This window comes from Herpailurus yagouaroundi, unplaced genomic scaffold (assembly GCF_014898765.1).
Source record: "Herpailurus yagouaroundi ecotype Mexico unplaced genomic scaffold, PumYag 139, whole genome shotgun sequence".
Lineage (NCBI taxonomy): Eukaryota > Metazoa > Chordata > Mammalia > Carnivora > Felidae > Herpailurus > Herpailurus yagouaroundi.
Window position 1 is genome coordinate 82,751,564 of NW_024412394.1, and position 11,893 is coordinate 82,763,456.

At 35.3% G+C, this 11,893-nt stretch overlaps 1 long non-coding RNA gene across 1 annotated transcript; it reads right to left on the reverse strand.

The window, feature by feature from the left end:
* Window positions 1-1,843: 1,843 nt before the first annotated feature.
* LOC121029210 (uncharacterized) lies at window positions 1,844-4,526 on the reverse strand. The gene is made up of 2 exons (XR_005789647.1): window positions 4,335-4,526; window positions 1,844-2,048 (listed from the first exon to the last, which is right to left on the reverse strand). It is a non-coding gene; the product is annotated as an uncharacterized LOC121029210 (long non-coding RNA).
* Between the last annotated feature and the right edge of the window lie 7,367 nt (window positions 4,527-11,893).

The following is an 11,893-nucleotide window of genomic DNA, read 5'->3' on the forward strand; positions in this document are numbered from 1 at the left end:
GGGAAGCTTCAATAATCACAATTAGCAAGGTAGAGGTGTAGGATTGAAGGCCTAAGAAGAAGAGAAAAAGATACAAAATGAGTAACTTTCACCACTTTATTGACTTCTTACAACAGGTCTATATACTTTGGGGATTGGATGTAGCTCTAATTTTGAGCAAAGTTGGATACTTTGACTATTACATGAGACTAGACATTCTAAGTACCAAATGCAGGCTTTGAAACCCAGAGTGATCATTGTGCTTTTTATTATCTATAAGTGAGAAGAATGGTTAGGAGGCTACCAGTGTTTTATTCCAGAGACAAAAAGGGAAGAGCTCATATCACTGAATAAATTTTGAAAGGAGAGTGGGTGGGGGGGAGAAAAGTGTATCTGATTATAATCTTTGAGTTATGTTTTTTCTTTTTGTTTCTTGCTCACTTGCTTGCTAGATTTTTCTTTCTCTTTTTTTAAGCAGACATAGTCCCTTAAACTAAATTATCAGCTTCTTAGGCCATACCTAACCAAACAATTCTTGTGAAGTGTTAGACTTTTTGTTTTATTTTATCATGTTTGGTACATAGGAATTCTGTGTACTATATTGTTTGTGTCTGTGTGCCTGTACATTTTATGTTCTTCATCATTTAATTTATCTGGTGTCCCAATACAATATCAATGATAGGAACACCTTTGTCGAACTTAAAAATTATTTGAGAGTCAGATTCATATTATAAAAGCAATAGAGAAAAATCAACCACTAATTAGAACTTGGAAAATATATTTTTACAGATTAAAATGAAAAACAAAGTGCCACTTAAATGTTTTAATTGGTTTCAGTTTTACAACTGCAAACCAGATGGTTTCTTTTCAAGTAGTTTACAATGTCTTTGCCGAATAACTGAATTACCAAACCAGCTGTGATTATTAACATTTACCTAAACAGAAAAACATGTCTGCTATTTGTTTGCTGAGAAAGTACCTGTTTTGCAAAAGTTTGGCAAACAAATCATGACTCTACTCTGGCTAGCACAGTATCTTAATAAAATAGCATAGATAAATAGAGGTACATATATTAACTTATATCCTAAAATGAATGCTAATTTAAAATTTTAACTAAAGTACTAGGTGTCAGAAATCTCTCATGGATTCTTCCAATTTTATGATTCTACAATTGTAAAATCTATTTACATTTTTAATGTGACAAGACTGTTTTCAGACTCATTTAAAAACCCTGTTAATAATTATCTTTAACTGCTTGTTAAAATATTATATTTTGGAAGCAAATGGTCCTTACAGAAATTTGTTTCTGATGTAAGCTGAGGGTTTCTAACTCTAAACTATGAGCAAATGTAAATTTCTAGATACAAATTTTAATTATATGCTGAGCACATACTCAATTCTCTTTAGAGCCAGTTAGGGAAAGAGACATTTAAGGGGAAGTAATGGTGAAGAATGCTATTTCTATTCTTCTATCAAAAGGATCGATTATCAGGGAAAATTCTGAGTACAAAAATGACATTGTAAACATTCTATTACAGTCATTTTCCAATCAGAATTTTCCTTGTAATATGGGGAGCCTGGGTGGATTAGTCAGTTAAACATCCAACTTCGGCTCAGGTCATGATCTCTCAGTTCGATCTCTCACGATCTCTCAGCCCTGCGTGGGGCTCTGTGTTGACAGCTCAGAGCCTGGAGCCTGCTTCAGATTTTGTGTCTCCCTCTCTCTGCCTCTTCCCCAGCTTGTGTTCTGTCTCTGTCTCTGTCTCTCTCAAAAATAAATAAACATTAAAAAAAAAAAAAAAGAATTTTCCTTATAATTTACTGCTTTGGTGAAAAGACTGAAAACTAATTTTTGTCTCACAACTCTGTGATCAACTGGGCACTTTTATTGATCTGATCTACGCAGCTTAACTGATCTACGCAGAACTGTTTCAGATGTCTATCTCTAGTCAGTTGGAGGCTCTGAGGGGGCCGTTGGTGCAGGATGGTCAGCACAGTGATGACTCAGTTCTCCTCCTGCTGCTCCTTACATTTCTTCAGCAAAGTAGCTTCCGTGTGTTCTCATGGTTCTTATAAGGAGCAAGAGAGCAAGTACAGTGAACAAGAATTTTTCTCACTTCTGATTGTGTCCATTTGAGAACATTCCTTTGGCCAATGCAAGTGCTGTAGTTGAGCCCAGAGTAAAAGAATGGGGCAGAATGCCCTGACTGATGGGAAGAGTAAAGAATTGGAGCCATCGATGCAATCAATCAAATACACATTCATATAGGTTTACACTATTAATAGCATTCCTATGTGTGATGTACCATAATTTACTTACTCATTTCTCTATTTATGGATATTCAATTGATTCTAATTCTTTTTTTAAAATTACAATCAATGCTGCAATAAAAATTTATGTACATCCAGCTTTATGCACAGGTATGAATATTTTAAAATTTTCAACATACAAAATATGTCCTCACCACTGATATAAAATAGCTTTTCATATTTTGTCACACCTGTTTCAATCTTCATGAGTATCTTTTTTGAAGTTTTAAGAAAACAGGAACAGCTAAAGCTGCATTACTTATCCTTCCCTGCATTTCCAGAGGCAACCAGTCCCCTGAAGTTGGTATGTGCCATTCCGGTATGTGCTATACATAGTTATTATACATGTAAAACTGTACTGCTGCTTTACATTTGAACATTTTTATGTCAGTGTTAATCATACTATATGTAAGTTTCTATAGCTTCTATTTTTATCCAACAGAATGTTAAGATTTATCTGTATTATTACATGTAGTTTTGCTTCAGTAATTGTAACAGCTGTATACATTATTCCACTGCATGAGTAAGCCAGTTATTGGGAGGTACTTGTATTTTTCCAAAGTTTTGCTGTTGCAAAGCGTGCTTAGTGACCATCCTTGTATGTATTTCTTTGTGTATATATGTGAAAATTGTCAAGTGCAGGAACCCAGAATAATTTCTGTTTAGTAGAGTATGTGCATATTGTTTGGCTTTTTTACAATCTGTCCAGGAATGTATAAATGATTTGCCTTTCCTCATATCTTACAAAAATTTGTTATCATCTGACCTAATACCTATGTCAATCTGATGATTCTGAAATTATATCTCATTATTACTTAAATTTACATTCCTGTGGCTTTAAGCATATTTTCCTATGTTTATTTTCTGTCCCAGTTTCTATCTATCCTGTCCCTTTACTTTTCCATATAAATTTTTGGATTTGTTTGTTAGTTCCCCTAAAAATCCTGTGGGTTGTAACTGCATTAATTTTAGAGATTATTTTTATTTATGATTGCTATTCATAAACATGTGATAGCATTTATTGAAGACTTTTTTATGCTTTTGAATAATATTTTACTATATTCTCTGTAAATATCACACCTCTTTGATTTATTCTCAGGAAATTTATGAGTCTTGTTACCATTGTAGATGATACCTTTTTTAAAGTACATTTTTCTGTTTGTTGCTCAAGTGTATTGACCACTATTGATTTTATATACTGAGCTCATGTTAGAAAAACTTGCTAATGTCCTTTACTCACTGAAATTATCTGCAGATTCTCACAATTTTTTTTTTTTTTTTTTTTTTTACAAATAGTGACAGTTTTCTTTCTTCATTTCCAAGTGCTTCTTCCACTCTCTATTTTTTATAACTTTTACTTTACATTACTGGAAAAATCTTCCAATGTAATGCTGACTAGAAATGTTCATTTCTGAATTACAAGGAATTTCTTATCGTGTTTCAAAAGTGACTTTGTTATCGGCAGTGGGTTTTGATAGATAACATTCGTCAGGAAGGGAAGTTTCCTTCTATTCCTAGTTTATAGTAGTCTTATTAAGTTAAACATGTGTGATGAATTTTATCAAAATTGTTTCACTTCCATTGAAATATTCATATGATTTTTTTCTCCTTTAATGTCAGTGTGGTGAATTTACATTAGTAGCTGTAGAGAGCAAGATGGAGTCACTCATGTCAAGCAGGGGCCTGTGTCAAGCAATGACTCAAGCACTTGAGGGGACTGCAGCTACTAGATATCGCCAAGGCCAGCCGCAGCTGACCATACCCCAGAACTGATAACAAGCAGGAGCAGAGGAGGGCTGCAGGGGCCCAAGACTGATTAAGTCCCTTTAAAAAGAGGATTTTTGCAGCAAACTGTCAGATTCCTTAGACACTGACCCCTCTATGTCTGACCACTTCAAAAGGCAGCTGCCGCCAAAGGCTCTGCCTGATTGATCTCTGAACAGAACTGAGATCCTTCACTACTTGATCATAACAACCAGTAAGTGCCGAGAGCTGACTTGGACTGGACCGGGGCCTTATCTCAAATGTGCGCCCACCAGACTGACCTCACCACGTTTCGTTCCTTAGCTTCCTACCCGCTGTGTTATCTTGTTTGTTGTGTGACTTGTCTTGTGTTCAGCTTTATGTGCCTTTGTAAGAAGCCAAGTTAATCACGTGGTGAAATGTCACGGAGTTTGGAATCCTGAGCCTGCTTTATAATTACATTACCCTTGCTTTATGACTGAATAAAGCTGACACTGTGAAAGACATAACTCATGTGTGGGCCTTCAGAGGGTGCTCAGGACAGGAGCTGTTACAAAGTTAATCATCTGTACATTCCTGGGATAAATGTATTTCTTCATATATTGCTGATTTCTTTTGCTAAGAGTTTTTTTTTTAGAATTTTCTACCTAGTTCAGAAGTAAGAGCCTCTTATATTTTTCTTTCTTTTATTGTCCTTATCTAGTTTTTATGTTAAAAGTATACTGTCTTCATAAAAGAAGTTGAGGAACTTTCCCCCTTCATCTTGCTCCTCTTAGGATCTACCCTTATCGAAGTTTTTCTGCAGTTTCACTACAATGCATTTGTTGTATATTAATTCTTTTTTTTCCTGCTTGTACCTTAGGACTCTGAGATTTTGTGTCTTCTGTCAACTCTGGAAAATTCTAGGCCATTTAAAAATGTATTCCCTCTCTGTTTCTCTCTGTTCCCTTGATGTGGAACTCATCTTTATGTTGGACATTCTCATTGTATCCTCAACATCTCAACTTCTCTTAAATAATTTCTATAATTTTTAAAATATACTTTATTGTCAAATTGGCTAACATGCAATGTGTAAAGTGTACTCTTGGTTTTGGGGTAATAATTTCTATAATTTTATATCTCTGGTCCACAATGTAGATAATTTCTTAGATTTATTTTCCAGTTTAGTAATCTTCTCTTTAGTTTTTATGCATTTAATCATTTTAAGAATACTGTTATTTTGATTCTCCTTCAAAGTTTTTTTCTATTATCTAATATACTTTTGGATAATAATGCTATGTTTAAACCTTCTGGCTTTGGCTATTCTGCTTTTTTTTTTTTTAAAGGTTTATTTATTTATTTTTTTAATTTTATTTTTTATTTTTTAAAATTTACATCCAAATTAGTTAGTGTATAGTGAAACAATGATTTCAGGAGTAGATTCTTAATGCCCCTTATCCATTTAGTACATCCCCCCTCCCACAACCCCTCCAGCAACCCTCAGTTTGTTTTCCATATTTATGAGTCTCTTCTGTTTTGTCCCCCTCCCTGTTTTTATATTATTTTTGTTTCCTTTCCCTTATGTTCATCTGTTTTGTGTCTTAAAGTCCTCATATGAGTAAAGTCATATGATTTTTGTCTGTCTCTGACTGACTCATTTCATTTAGCATAATACCCTCCAGTTCCATCCACATAGATGCAAATGGCAAGATTTCATTCGTTTTGATTGCTGAGTAATACTCCATTGTGTGTGTGTGTGTGTGTGTGTGTGTGTGTGTGCATGTGTATACATATACCACATTTTCTTTACCCATTCATCCATCTATGGACATTTGGGCTCTTTCCATACTTTGGCTATTGTTGATAGTGCTGCTATAAACATGGGGGTGCATGTGTCCCTTTGAATCGGCACACCTGTATCCCGTGGGTAAATGCCTAGAAGTGCAATTTCTAGGTCATAGGGTAGTTCTATTTTTAATTTTTTGAGGAGCCTCCATACTGTTTTCCAGAGTGGCTGCACCAGCTTGCATTCCCACCAACAATGCAAAAGAGATCCTCTTTCTCCGCATCCTCGCCAATCTGTTGTTGCCTGAGTTGTTAATGTTAGCCATTCTGACAGGTGTAAGGTGATATCTCATTATGGTTTTGATTTGTATTTACCTGATGATGAGTCATGTGGAGCATTTTTTCATGTGTCCGTTGGCCATCTGGATGTCTTCTTTGGAGAAGTGTCAATTCATGTCTTTTGCTCATTTCTTCACTGGATTATTTGTTTTTTTGGGTGTTGAGTTTGATAAGTTCTTTATAGATTTTGGATACTAACCCTTTACCTGATATGTCATTTGCAATCTTCTCCCATTCTGTTGGTTGCCTTTTAGTTTTGCTGATTGTTTCCTTTGCTGTGCAGAAACTTTTTATTTTGATGAGGTCCCAGTAGTTCATTTTTGCTTTTGTTTCCCTTGCCTCCAGAGACGTCTTGAGTAAAAACGTTGCTGTAGCCAAGATCAAAGAGATTTTTGCCTGCTTTCTCCTCAGGGATTTTGATGGCTTTCTGTCTTGTGTTTAGGTCTTTCATCCATTTTGAGTTTATTTTTGTATATGGTGTAAGAAAGTGGTCCAGGTTCATACTTCTGCATGTTGCTATCCAGTTTTCCCAGCACCACTTGCTGAAGAGACGGTGTTTATTCCATTGGATATTCTCTGCTTTGTCAAAGATTAGTTGGCCATACGTTTGTGGGTCCATTTCTGGGTTCTCTATTCTGTTCCATTGGTCTGAGTGTCTGTTCTTGTGCCAGTACCATACTGTCTTGATGATGACAGCTTTGCAGTATAGCTTGAAGTCTGGGATTGTGATGCCTCCTGCTTTGGTTTCCTTTTTTAAGATTACTTTGGCTATTCGGGTCTTTTCTGGTTCCATACGAATTTTAGGATTATTTGTTCTAGCTCTGTAAAGAATGCTGGTGTTACTTTGATAGGGATTGCATTGAATACGTAGATTGCTTTGGGTGGTATCGACATTTTAACAATATTTTTCCTATCCAGGAGCATTCAATCTTTTTCCATTTTTTTGGTGTCTTCTTCAATTTTTTTCATAAGCTTTCTATAAGTTTTCAGTGTATAGATTTTTCACCTCTTTGGTTAGATTTATTTCTAGGTATTTTATGGTTTTTTGTGCAACTGTAAATGGGATCGATTCCTTGATTTCTCTTTCTGTCGCTTCATTGTTGGTGTGTAGGAATGCAACCGATTTCTGTGCACTGATTTTATATCCTGAAATTTTGCTGAACTCATGGATCAGTTCTAGAAGTTTTTTGGTGGAATCTTTTGGGTTTTCCATATAGAGTATCCTGTCATCTGTGAAGAGTGAAAGTGTGACTTCCTCCTGGCCGATTTGGATGCCTTTTATTTCTTTGGTTGTCTGATTTCAGAGGCTAAGACTTCCAATACTATGTTGAATAAGAGTGGCAAGAGTGGACATCCCTGTCTTGTTCCTGACCTCACGGGGAAAGCTCTCAGTTTTACCCCATTGAGGATGATATTAGCTTTGGGTCGTTCATATATAGCTTTTATGATCTTTTATGATAGAAGTATGCTCCTTCTATACCTACTTTCTTGAGGGTTTTTATCAAGAAAGGATGCTGTATTTTGTCAAATGCTTTCTCTGCATCTATTGAGAGGATCATATGGTTCTTGTCCTTTCTTTTATTGATGTGATGAATCACATTAATTGTTTTTGCAGATATTGAACCAGTCCTGCATCCCAGGTATAAATCCTGCCTGGTCGTAGTGAATAATTTTTTTTAATGTATTGTTGGATTCGGTTGGCTAATATCTTATTGAGGATTTTTGCATCCATGTTCATCAGGGAAATTGGTCTATAGTTCTCCTTTTTAGTGGGGTCTCTGTCTGGTTTTGGAATCAAGGTAATGCTGGCTTCATAAAAAGAGTTTGGAAGTTTTCCTTCCATTTCTATTTTTTGGAACAGCTTCAAGAGAATGGGTGTTAACTATTCCTTAAATGTTTGGTAGAATTCCCCTGGAAAGCCATCTGGCCATGGACTTTTGGTTTTTGGCAGATTTTTGATTACTAATTCAATTTCCTTACTGGTTATGGGCCTGTTCAATTTTTTATTTCTTCCTGTTTCAGTTTTGGTAGTGTGTATGTTTCTAGGAAGTTGTCTATTTCTTCCAGAATGCCCATTTTATTGGCATATAATTGCTTATAATATTCTCATTATTGTTTTTATTTCTGTTGTGTTGGTTGTGATCTCTCTCTTTCATTATTGATTTTATTTATTTGGGTCCTTTCCTTTTTCTTTTTGATCAAACTGGCTAGTGGTTTATCAATTTTGTTAATTCTTTCAAAGAACCAGCTTCTGGTTTCATTGATCTGTTGTTCTACTGTTTTTTTTATTTAGATAGCATTGATTTCTGCTCCAATCTTTATTATTTCCGGTCTTCTGCTGGTTTTGGGTTTTATTTGCTGTTCTCTTTCCATCTCCTTAAGGTGTAAGGTTAGGTTGTGTATCTGAGATCTTTCTTCCTTCTTTAGGAAGGCCTGGATTGCTATATACTTTCCTTTTATGACCACCTTTGCTGCATCCCAGAGGTTTTGGGTTGTGGTGTTATCATTTTCATTGCCTTCCATATACTTTTTAATTTCCTCTTTAACTGCTTGGTTGGCCCATTCATTCTTTAGTAGGATGTTCTTCTGTCTCCAATTATTTATTACCTTTCCAAATTTTTTCTTGTGGTTGATTTCGAGTTTCATAGCGTTGTGGTCTGAAAATATGCATGGTATGATCTTGATCTTTTTGTACTTACTTAGGGCTGATTTGTGTCCCAGTATGTGGTCTATTCTGGACAATGTTTCATGTGCACTGGCGAAGAATGTATAGTCTGCTGCTTTAGGATGAAATGTTCTGAATATATCTGTTAAGCCCATCTGGTCCAGTGTGTCATTCAAAGCCATTGTTTCCTTGTTGAGTTTTTGATTAGATGATGTGTCCATTGTTGTGAGTGGGGCGTTGAAGTTTCCTACTATTATGGTATTACTATCGATGAGTTTCTTTATGTTTGTGATTAATTGATTTTATATTTGGGTGCTCTCACATTTGGTGCATAAATGTTTACAATTGTTTGGTCTTCTTGGTGGATAGACACCTTGATTATTATATAAGGCCCTTCTGCATCTCTTGATACAGTCTTTATTTTAAAGTCTAGATTGTCTGATATAAGTATGGCTACTCCGGCTTTCTTTGGTCGACATTAGCCTGATAGATGGTTCTCCATCCCCTTACTTTCAATCTGAAGGTGTCTTTAGGTTTCAAGTGGATCTCTTGTAAACAGCATATAGATGGATCTTGGTTCTTATCCATTCTGTTACCCTATGTCTTTTGATTGGAGCATTGAGTCCATTGACATTTAGAGTGAGTACTGAAAGATATGAATTTATTGCCATTATGATGCTTGTAGAGTTGGGAGTTTCTGGTGGTGTTCTCTGGTCCTTTCTAATCTTCTGTTGCTTTTGGTATTTATGTATATATATATTTTTTTTCATCTTTTCTCCCCTCAGAAAGTCCCCCTTAAAATTTCTTGCAGGGTGGTTTAGTGGTCATAAACTCCTTTAATTTTCGTTTGTCTGGGAAAGTTTTTATCTCTCCTCCTATTTTGAATGACAGCCTTGCTGGATAAAGAATTCTTGGCTGCATATTATTCTGATTCAGCACATTGAATATATCCCACCACTCCTATCTGGCCTGCCAGTTTTCTGTGGATAGGTCTGCTGCAAACCTGATCTGTCTTCCCTTGTAGGTTGGGGACTTTTTTCCCCTTCTGCTTTCATGATTCTCTCCTTGCCTGAGTATTTGGTGAATTTGACTGTGATATGCCTTGTTGATGGGTGGTTTTTGTTGAATCTAATGAGAGTCCTCTGTGCTTCCTGGGTTTTGATGTCTGTGTCTTTCCTCAGGTTAGGGAAGTTTTCTGCTATGATTTGCTCACAAAACCCTTCTACCCCTATTTCTCTCTCTTCCTCTTCTGGGACCCCTATGATTCTGATGTTGTTCCTTTTTAATGAGTCACTGATTTCTCTAATTCTGAAATCATGCTCTTTTGCCTTAATCTCCCTCTTTTTCCTGCTTCGTTATTCTCTTTAAGTTTGTCCTCTATATCACTGATTCTCTGTTCTGCCTCATCTATCCTTGCTGCTGCTGCATCCATCTGTGATTGCAGCTCAGTTATAGCATTTTTAATTTCATTCTGGCTATTTTTTACTTCTTTTATCCCTGCAGGAAGGGATTCTAATCTATTTTTGACTCCAGCTAGTATTCTTATTATCGTGATTCTAAATTCCGGTTCCAACATCTTGCTTGTATCTGTGTTGGTCAAATCCCTGGCTGTCATTTCTTTGTGCTCTTTCTTTTGGGGTGAATTCCTTCGTTTTGTCATTTTGAAGGGAGAAAAGGAATTAATGAGGTAGAAAAATTGAAATAAAAAATTGAAATTAAGAAATATTAAAATTAAAAATTACACACACACACATGCACACACACACACACACACACACACACACACACAAATCGAATAAATGATGCTAGATCCTAGGTGTGTTTGGTCTTGGTGTTGAAACTGGTTTGACAGATTAGAAAAAAAAAAAAAGGTGGGGGGGGAGAAAAAAAAAGAAATCGTTTGAGAATTTGAAAAAATGAATACACTGAAGTAGACTAAAATGAGATGGTGGGGGTAAAATAGAATTTGAAAAAATATACACAAAATAAAGAATATAGTAGAAAAAATTTAAAGAAACATATTTTTAATAAAAATTAAAAATAAATATGGGGCGCCTGGGTGGCGCAGTCAGTTAAGCGTCCGACTTCAGCCAGGTCACGATCTCGCGGTCCGTGAGTTCGAGCCCCGCGTCGGGCTCTGGGCTGATGGCTCAGAGCCTGGAGCCTGTTTCCGATTCTGTGTCTCCCTCTCTCTCTGCCCCTCCCCCGTTCATGCTCTGTCTCTCTCTGTCCCAAAAATAATAAATAAACGTTAAAAAAAGAAAGAAAAAAAATAAATATGAATTTTTTTCGTTTTCTGTATTTAAGAAAAAAGAAAACTGAAGAAGAGAAAAAAGATAATAAAAGAAAAAAAGAAAAGAGAAATCGTTTGAAAATTGGAAAGCTGAATACACTGAAGTAGACTAAAATAAAATGTTGGAAGTTAAATAGAATTTGAAAAAATTTACATAAGAGCAAAAAATATAGTAATTAAAATAAATAAGAAAAATTTTAATAGAAATTTAAAGTAAAAATGAAATTTTTCTCTTTGTGCATTCAAGAAAAAGAAAAATGTAAAACAGAAAAAAGAAAAAAGAAAAAAGAAAAAGAAAAAGAAAATAAAAAAAGGAAATTGAAAATTTGAAAAGGTGAATACACTAAAGTAGACTGAAATAAAGTGATGGAAGTAAAGTAGAATTTGAAAAAAATTTACACAAAAGTAAAAAATATAGTAATAAAAATTAAAGAAAGATATGTTTAATAAAAGTTGAAAATAAAAATTTTTTCTTTTTGTGTTCAAGAAAAAGAAAAGAATTGTGAAAGAAAAAAAAAAGAAAAAAGAAAAGAAAAAAAATAAAGAAAACTGAATAGGTGAACCTGCTAACAGATTGAAGTAGGACTGAAATTGCTTTGTTTTCCCCTAGAAGTCAGTCTATGTATCTCTTTATAGTCCATAAATTAAGCTCACGGTGAAACTTGTGTTCTTGAAAAACAAAGTTGGCCCAGTTGGGCGGGGCTTGGTGTAACAGCTCTCTCTCCACTAGACCACTAGACGGCACTGCTAGCCCTCTGGGGTGGATTGTTGCGGAACTTGTAGGTGTGTATGCGCATGCA